This window comes from Hevea brasiliensis, chromosome 4 (assembly GCF_030052815.1).
Source record: "Hevea brasiliensis isolate MT/VB/25A 57/8 chromosome 4, ASM3005281v1, whole genome shotgun sequence".
Taxonomy (NCBI): domain Eukaryota; kingdom Viridiplantae; phylum Streptophyta; class Magnoliopsida; order Malpighiales; family Euphorbiaceae; genus Hevea; species Hevea brasiliensis.
Window position 1 is genome coordinate 106,160,035 of NC_079496.1, and position 8,490 is coordinate 106,168,524.

Below are 8,490 nucleotides of genomic sequence, written 5' to 3' on the forward strand. Positions count from 1 at the left end.
AAAATTCAATCATTAACACAACTCCTCGTGGGAACGATATCTTTTCTATATTACTTGTACGACCCGTGCACTTGCGGTCGGGACACATCAAGTTTTTGGCGCCGTTGCCGGGGAGTTGTTTGTTTAAGATTGAATTCTTGATTATTTTAGTTGTTTATAGTTTCATCTTTGTTATCTTTTCATTTTGTGTTTGTTTGTTCTTTTTCAGGTACTTTTAATCTTTTATGAGAAGAGCTAGAAGCACAAGTGACACATCCTTATTGTTCAATCCTGAAATTGAGAAATTTTGTAAAGCCAACAAGAAAGAAACCAGAAAAAGAAAAGAAGCATTGAGAGAAATTGAATTAGAAGCAGACATGGCTAATGAAAGAATTAGAATTGGTGTTAATGCTGGAAATGATCGAAACAATGAAAATGTAGCCCAAGGTGAAGAAGTTGTTAATGCTAATGTGCCTAGGGGAAGTATGATGGATCATGCTTTTCCTCGTTTTGATGATTTGAGAGAGAGCATAGCAAGACCAAGAATTAATGCAAATAGTTACAAGATGGATTTTGGAGTTCTTCAAATGATTCAAAATTCTCAATTTGGAAGACATCCTTCTGAAAATCCACACACACATCTGAAGAAGTTTGCTATGATCTGCGACATGCAAAAACAACCTGGAGTGTCTGATGATGCAGCAAGATTAAAGTTATTCCCATTCTCTTTGAAAGATAGAGCATTGGATTGGCTTGACTCTTTACCTCACAACTCCATCACAAATAGGGAGCAACTCACTGATGCATTTCTTGCACAGTATTTTCCACTTGGAAAAACTCAAGAACTGAGGAATCAAATGACAGCTTTCAGACCAAGAGAAGATGAAACTCTTTATGAGTCATGGATGAGATGGAAGGAATTAGAGAGACAATGCCCACATCATGCCATTCCGAAATGGATGATAAATCAGAATTTTTAAACAAATGTCACTCCTGCAATTAGAGGGATTATTGATGCTCAAACAGGAGGAGAATTTATTATGAAGCATGAAGATGAAGCTTATGAGCTATTGGAGAAAATTGCAAAGAATACTCATCTTTGGAGTAGTCCAAGAGGACCAGCTCCAACTCAAAGGAGGCAAGCTGCTGGAATGTATGATCTTGATCCGTTCAACATGATTAATGCAAAGTTCGATGCACTTACAAATGTTTTGGCTAAGAAGATGGAAGATTTGAGTATGTTGGTTAGTTCATCATCGTCATTTGGAAGTTCACAACAAGTGGCTTATGCAGAGGGAACTACCAGCTGTGGAGTAGACTATGGAGAGCAAGCAGCATATGTTGGTAATTATGGAAACAAGCAAATGGGAAATTCTTACTCTCAAACCTATAATCCAACTTGGAGGAATCATCCCAACTTTTCATGGGGAAATCAGCAAAGTCAAGTTCCAAATCAGAATTTTCAACCACAACAGCAACAAGGAATTCCATATCAGCAAAATAGGCAACCATTGCCTAATTTTCAGCAAAAAACTATGAATCCTCCACCAAAACAGCAAGAACAAAGTTCCACCACTGAAGCTTTTTTACAACAGACTCTTGCCAACCAAAATAAGCATGATGAGGAAATGAGAGAGATGAAAGCAAGGCTAGAACAGATGCAAATACATAACAGAATGCTGGAAAATCAGATTGCACAACAAGCATCTTCCTCAGGTACCAAGTCTTTTAGTAAGCTTCCAAGTCAACCAGAAAACCCAAGAGAGCAGTGTCAAGCTATTACTTTAAGAAGTGGGAAAGTTGTAAATAATGAGAAGAGTGAAAATAGTGAGAAGAGAGAAAATGAGAAAGAAACTGATGAGGGTGAAAAACAAGAAAGTGAAAAACAAGAGAGTGCAGAAAAATGTAAAGAGAAAATTGAAGAGAAGGAAGAGAAGTATATACCTCCTGAGCCCTACAAGCCACAGCTTCCCTTTCCACAAAGATTTCACAAAGCCAAGCTTGATAAGCAATTTGGGAAGTTCTTAGAAGTTTTGAAGAAGCTTTACATAAATGTGCCTTTTGTTGATGCTCTTTCACAAATGCCCTCTTATGCGAAATTCTTAAAAGAAATTCTCTCAAACAAGAGAAGAATTGAAGACCATGAAACTGTAGCTTTGACAGAAGAATGTAGTGCTATCCTTCAAAGGAAACTTCCCCCAAAGCTCAAAGATCCAGGGAGCTTTTCAATTCCATGCCACATTGGGGAATCATGTTCTACAAAAGCTTTATGTGATTTAGGGGCTAGTGTAAGCCTTATGCCCCTTTCCATTTATGAGAAGCTCAATATGGGAGATCTTAAGCCAACCCACATTTCTCTTCAGCTAGCTGACAGATCAATTAAGTATCCTGAAGGGATTTTGGAGAATGTGCCTCAAAAGGTTGGGAAGTTCTATATACCTGTTGACTTTGTCATCTTGGACATGGAGGAGGATTTTAATATTCCAATTATCTTGGGACGACCCTTTCTAGCTACAGCAGGAGCATTGATTGATGTTAAGGGAGAAAAATTGACTCTTAGAGTTGGTGAAGATCAATTGGTTTTCAATATTAATAACACTATGAAGAAGCATCATTCTGAAGCTGATACTTGCTTGAGAGTTGATATCATTGATGAGCTGGTTGAAGAACACTTCAGAAAAAGATATCCAGAAGATCCACTTGAAAATTGTTTGGTTCATGGAGAAGGCATAGACTATGACAACCCTCATGTGGCTGTATATGCTCAACATCTAGAGGGAAGTCCACCATTCATTTCTGCTCCAGTTTTTCAACTCACACAAAAGGAAATAGCAGCATCTAAGCAACCATCATTCAAGGAAGAAGATGCACCTAAGGTAGAACTTAAGCAACTTCCTTCTCAGCTCAGGTATGAATTTCTTGGCACCAATAACACTTATCCAGTAATTGTAAATGCAAACTTGAGTACCTTAGAGGCTGATAAGTTGTTAAGAGTGTTGAGGCAATTCAGAAAAGTTTTAGGATACACCATAGATGACATTAAGGGAATAAGCCCACACTTTTGCATGCACAGAATTATTTTGGAAGAAAGTTGTAAGCCATCTATTGAACATCAGAGAAGGTTGAACCCAAATATGAAAGAAGTTGTTAAAAAGGAAATTTTGAAGTTGCTTGATGCAGGGATCATATACCCTATCTCAGACAGTACTTGGGTGAGCCCAGTACATGTTGTCCCAAAAAAGGGTGGAATAACAGCTATCAAAAATGAAAATAATGAATTAATTCCCACCAGAACAGTGACTAGTTGGCGAATGTGCATAGATTACAGAAAATTAAATATAGCCACTAGGAAAGATCATTTTCCACTTCCCTTCATTGATCAAATGTTAGAAAGATTGGCTAGGCATTCTTATTTTTGCTATTTAGATGGATACTCAGGTTTTTTTCAAATCCCTATCCATCCAAATGATTAAGAGAAAACCACTTTCACTTGTCCATATGGAACCTTTGCTTATAGGAGGATGCCATTTGGGTTGTGTAATGCACCAGCCACTTTTCAAAGGTGCATGATGGCAATCTTCTCAGATTTCATTGAAGATATAATGGAGGTTTTTATGGATGACTTTTCTGTTTATGGATCTTCATTTGACATATGCTTAGCTAACCTCTCTAAAGTTTTGCAGAGATGTGCGGATACTGACCTTGTGTTAAACTGGGAAAAATGTCATTTCATGGTTCAGGAAGGGATAGTGCTTGGACATTTGGTATCTAACAGAGGAATAGAGGTTGATAAAGCCAAGGTTGAAGTGATAGAGAAGATGGCTCCTCCTACCAATGTCAAGGGAATTTGAAGTTTTCTAGGACATGCCGGGTTCTACAGACGCTTTATCAAGGATTTTTCTAAAATAGCCAAACCTTTGTCTAATTTGTTAAGTAATGACACACCATTTGTATTTGACCAAGAGTGTTTGGATGCCTTTTGCAGGTTGAAGCAAGCTCTTATCACTGCACCAATCATGCAACCACCTGATTGGAGTCTACCTTTTGAAATTATGTGTGATGCTAACAACTATGCAATTGGAGCTGTTCTTGGTTAAAGAAAGGACAAAAAGGCTTATGCTATTTATTATGCTAGTAGAACACTGGATGAGGCTCAAACAAATTATGCAACAACTGAAAATGAATTTTTAGCAATTGTCTTTGCATTGGAAAAGTTCAGACTTTACATTATTGACTCAAAGGTGGTTATATTTTCAGATCATGCAGCCATCAGGTATTTACTCCGTAAAAAGAAGGCTAAACCTAGGCTCATTAGGTGGATTCTGATGCTACAAGAGTTTGACTTGGAGATTAGAGATAAGAAGGGAGCTGAAAATGTAGTTGCTGATAATCTTAGTAGGCTGAAATTTGATGATGAAGAAATGGATGAAGTCCCTATTGATGAGTTTTTCTTGGATGAACAACTTTTCTCTCTTGTTGCTAAACTACCTTGGTATGCAGACTTTGTGAATTATCTATCTTGTGGAGTTTTACCTCTAGGAATGACATGGCAACAAAAGAAAAAGTTTTTGCATGAGGCAAAATTTTATAGATGGGATGATCCTTTACTCTTTAGGAGATGTTGTGATGGTTTAATAAGGAGATGTATTCCTGATGAGGAGACACAGAGTATTATGCATCATTGCCATGCTTCTGATTATGGAGGACATTTTGGAATCTCTAAAACAGCTAGTAAAATTTTGCAAGCTGGTTTCTTTTGGCCAAATCTTTTTAAGGATGTGAGGAAATTTGTGTTGGAATGTGATAAATGTCAAAGGAGTGGAAATCTGTCAAAAAGAGATCAGATGCCCCTAAATGGTATTCTTGAAGTAGAATTATTTGATGTCTGGAGAATAGATTTTATGGGGCCATTTCCTCCTTCATTTGGTAATAAATACATTCTAGTTGGAGTTAACTATGTGTCAAAGTGGGTGGAAGCTATTGCAACTCCAACTAATGATGCTAAAGTGGTAGTGAAATTCTTAAAGAAATTTGTCTTGAGCAGATTCGGAGCTCCTAGGGCTGTAATTAGTGATGGGGGTTCACATTTTTGTAATAAGCAATTTGAGAACTTAATGAGGAAATATGGTGTAGTGCACAAGATAGCTACCCCATACCATCCTCAAACTTCAGGACAAGTTGAAATTTCTAACAGAGAGCTCAAACATATCTTGGAGAAAACAGTGAACAATTCTCGGAAAGATTGGTCTATCAAACTAGATGATGCTTTATGGGCATATAGGACTGCTTACAAAACCCCTATAGGAACTACTCCATTTAGGTTGGTGTATGGTAAGTCTTGTCATTTACCTGTGGAGCTAGAACATAGAGCATATTGGGCCATTCAGACCTTGAATTTTGATCTTAAGCAAGCTGGTGAAAAGAGACTATTGCAACTTAATGAGCTTGAAGAATTAAGGATGGATGCTTATGAAAGTGCCCGTATTTACAAAGAAAGAACTAAAGTTTGGCATGATAAGCATCTTAGGAAAAAGGAATTCAAAGAAGGTGATTTAGTTTTATTGTTCAACTCAAGATTGAAATTGTTCCCTGGAAAACTTAAATCAAGGTGGACTGGTCCATATAGAGTTTCTAAGGTTTTCCCTTATGGAGCAATTGAAATTTGGAGTGAAAAATCTGGGAATTTTAAGGTCAATGGGCATAGATTGAAACATTACATAACTGGAGACCCAATAAAAGGAGCAAGCTGTTACAAGCTCTCCAATCCCTCACCTCTTTTCAGTGAAATTCATGAAAAGTCCAGCTAAGGACTATAAATTAGCCCTCTTGGGAGGCATCCCAAGTCCTTTTATTTTGCTTTTGCTGATTTACTTTTATTTTCATTGCTTTTGTTTTTATCTTAAATCTCCCCAAATTCAATTTTTGACATTGTTGAATCTTGTCCCTTGTAGATGTATTTCAATGGAGGAAGGTTGGTGAACTGCTGGGGAGTGATTCTTAACTTGAAAATTTTGTCCTTCAAACTCTCCCAAAAACTGATTAGTTCTTACTGCATAACTTGTGCAGGAGCTGTTATCTGGTTTATGCAGAGGAAAAATGAAATCTACAGCAAAAAGGGTGTCTGCAGCAGATGGCTTGTGTTTTTGGTGAGGTTGGGTGTGTAACTTTTAAGTATATGTGCTTTTAATGTTAATATGGTGGTAAGTGAGCCATTTTTGCAGTTATGAGCTTATTTGGGTTGTGGAATTCAATATGGACAATATTGCATTCTCTTGGCATAACTTGGAGAGTTCATTTCATCATTTGTGAATAGATGCAATCTTATGCAGGTTTTATTGAGTTTTTATTGTGCTAAATGTTGATTTGCAGAATTTGAGTAAAAATGGCATGGTTCACAAAGGTCTTTTATGTAGGATCCATTTCTACATGCTTTTGTGATGAAATTTTGATGGACTTTGTATATATTGATGTGTTTTTGGTGAAAATTTCTCATAGTTTATGCTTCATAGAATTATATTTCTTCATTTTAGGGTATTTTTCATACTTGCAAATCATATTCTATTGCAATCTTAATCTTGTTGAATTGTGCATAAGCAACTGCATAGCTTATGCAATCCTGCACAACCACAATTCTTGCCATTTTCATCCCTGTTGCAAACTGCATAAGAAGAATGCATAGCTTATGCAACTCTGCATAGCCTAATTTTGTCAAATTTCATATCTTTCAAAACCTGCATAAGCAGAGTGCATGACTTATGCACATTTGCATAACTTCAAATTCTGCATTTTCTCTCTTTGCCGAAGTCTGCATAAGGAGGGTGCATAACTTATGCACTTCCGCATAACCAAAAACTCTTATTTTCTCTCTCTGCCGAAGTCTGCATAAGTAGAGTGCATGACTTATGCACATCTGCATGACCGAACTCTCCAAAAAATTAAAAGCTGCCGAAGTCTGCATAAGCAGAGTGCATGACCTATGCACTTCTGCATGACCCGATTCTCTGAAAAACCAAATATGCCGAGAGGTGCATAAGGGGAGTGCATGACTTATGCACTCCCGCATGACTTCACTCCCCAAATTTCAAAAGTTGTCGAGACCTACATAAGCAGAGTGCATGACCTATGCACTTCTGCATGACATATTTTTCTGAACTTCAAAACAGGGAGAAACTTGCATAAGCTAGTGCATAAGCTATGCACATTCACTTTCCCCTTATGCAGTTTTTACAAAACCCGTTTAAATCAAACTTTTCTTTTCGGCAATTTTTTTTTTCTTTCCCACCTTCACCCCGATATCCCTGTTCATTGTTTTTCTCCTCTCATGATCCTCATTCCGGCATAACCCTTCCTCTCCCCTTCTTCTCCACTCGCATTTTCACTGCATAAACCCTAACTTCTCCCCACATTTTTCATTTCTGCCTTCATCTCCTCCATCCTCACTATCGGGAACCATGGAGTCTCCTCCTCATTCTCCTCAAACTTCCCCTCTCCAAGTATCGCCATTGTCAATGCGACCTCCCAACCCCGATTCCCCTCCACAAGAGACACCCCCACCACCTTCCACAGCCACCTACAAGCGGAAAATTAGGTCGAAATCTACGCGACCCATTGCTTCTGTACCTCCCCTCTCAAAACGCAAAGAACCACCCACCCCATTGTCGGAACCACCACCCAAAAAGCCAAAAACTTCAGCCTCCACACCCTCTTCCAGCAAAAAGCCAATTTCAGTAGCTTCACAGGTATCAAAGTTACCTTGGCCTCTTCCTGATACAATTCAAAAGGCAGCTTTTAAGAGACTCAAGGATAGGAGGGTACAACCCACTAGGTATATTTCTGCCGATTCTCTACAATCTCTTGGTTTATTTGACAATGTGGTTGCATATCTTGATGGTATGGGTTGGATGGAATTTGTGCATAAGCAGGAGATAGTTTATCCAACTCTAGTTTTGGAGTTTATTTCTTCATTCTCTGCTACCCTCAAATTGCATGATGTAGACCATAAGCCAATTATTAAATTTAGATGTTTGGGGCAAAATAGAGAGCTGTCATTGGACCAATTTCATAGCATTTTTGGGTTTGCAATTGATGGGCTATTTCAAGTGCCACATACTGGAGTAGAGGTAGCAAACAAAGGTATTTGGAATCTCGCTCGCTTTGGAGAGTTATCACAAACCAACCTCAACCCTTTCTCACAAGTGCAGATCCAAAACTTCTCAAATACTAGACCCTGCACTTAGGTTTATTCATAGGCTGATTGCTAGCACTATATTGGGCAGAGGGACTAGTTCTGGTGCTGTGGGGAAATCTGAATTATTTATGTTATGGTGTGCATTTCACGAGGTTAAGGTTTCTCCTGGTTATTTCTTTTGTGAGCATGTGCTGCATATTGCCACCAAATCCATAAGTGACATTGTTTTGGGTGGGCTCATAACTGTTATAACCAAGCATTTTGGTTTTAATCCTGAAGAGCACCCAATACCAGCACTTGTGGACACCTTATATTTTGATGCT

At 38.2% G+C, this 8,490-nt stretch overlaps 1 non-coding gene across 1 annotated transcript; it reads right to left on the reverse strand.

Moving 5' to 3' along the window:
* Positions 1 to 821: 821 nt before the first annotated feature.
* LOC131179610 (small nucleolar RNA R71) lies at positions 822 to 928 on the reverse strand. The gene has a single exon (XR_009148501.1). It is a non-coding gene; the product is annotated as a small nucleolar RNA R71 (small nucleolar RNA).
* Between the last annotated feature and the right edge of the window lie 7,562 nt (positions 929 to 8,490).